Source organism: Cucurbita maxima, unplaced genomic scaffold (assembly GCF_002738345.1).
Source record: "Cucurbita maxima cultivar Rimu unplaced genomic scaffold, Cmax_1.0 Cma_Scf01811, whole genome shotgun sequence".
Lineage (NCBI taxonomy): Eukaryota > Viridiplantae > Streptophyta > Magnoliopsida > Cucurbitales > Cucurbitaceae > Cucurbita > Cucurbita maxima.
The window spans coordinates 1-903 of record NW_019273827.1 but is presented as its reverse complement, the minus strand read 5'-3'; the positions used below and the strand labels follow the sequence as shown (position 1 = coordinate 903).

The 903-nt window shown below is 46.1% G+C and overlaps 2 non-coding genes across 2 annotated transcripts; both read left to right on the top strand.

The window, feature by feature from the left end:
• Positions 1 to 73: 73 nt before the first annotated feature.
• LOC111475543 lies at positions 74 to 192 on the top strand. The gene has a single exon (XR_002716570.1). It is a non-coding gene; the product is annotated as a 5S ribosomal RNA (ribosomal RNA).
• A 132-nt stretch (positions 193 to 324) lies between these two features.
• LOC111475537 lies at positions 325 to 443 on the top strand. Its single transcript, XR_002716566.1, has one exon. It is a non-coding gene; the product is annotated as a 5S ribosomal RNA (ribosomal RNA).
• Positions 444 to 903: the final 460 nt, after the last annotated feature.

Here is a 903-nt window from a genome sequence, read left to right as displayed (position 1 = left end):
CCGCTCACGCCCATCGCGTTTGGATCATGCCGCCCCGCATGCGTTAAATCTGATTTTGTGCGCATGACATGTTGGGTGCGATCATACCAGCACTAATGCACCGGATCCCATTAGAACTCCGCAGTTAAGCGTGCTTGGGCGAGAGTAGTACAAAGTTGGGTGACCACTTGGGAAATCCTCGTGTTGCACCCCTTTTTTTCTTTCAATTTCTCCGAGTTCTTTTCTTCCTTTCTCTACAAACGAGAACCTCCCACGCTCACGCCCATCGCGTTTGGATCATGCCGCCCCGCATGCGTTAAATCCGATTTTGTGCGCATGGTTGTCGGGTGCGATCATACCAGCACTAATGCACCGGATCTCATCAGAACTCTGCTGTTAAGCGTGCTTGGGCGAGAGTAGTACTAAGTTGGGTGAACACTTGGGAAGTCCTTGTGTTGCACCCCTTTTTTTCTTTCAATTTCTCTCAGTTCTTTTCTTCCTTTCTCTACAAATGAGAACCTCCCCCGTGACACAATCGCACTCTTAAAGGCAGCGGACTAGCGATTGTGCGGCACTCACTTTCCAACGACAAGTGAGCTGAGCCAATTTGTACTTGCGTCGCCTACGTCCAAGCGACGTATGATCGAGCCTCTAGCCTCGGTTTTAAAAGAAGGTTTTGGAAAACGAGGGTAGAGAGAGATTTTAGAAAGAGAGATTTTTGAAAGAGACGTTATATAAGCAAGCAAGGTTTTGGAAAACGAGGGTAGAGAGAGATTTTAGAAAGAGAGATTTTAGAAAGAGAGATTTTAGAAAGAGAGATTTTAGAAAGAGACGTTATATAAGCAAGCAAGAGAGAGATAACAACGGCTTAGCATATATAACCTTGGGTAGGGAGAAGTTGACAACTAGTCATATCCCCCTATA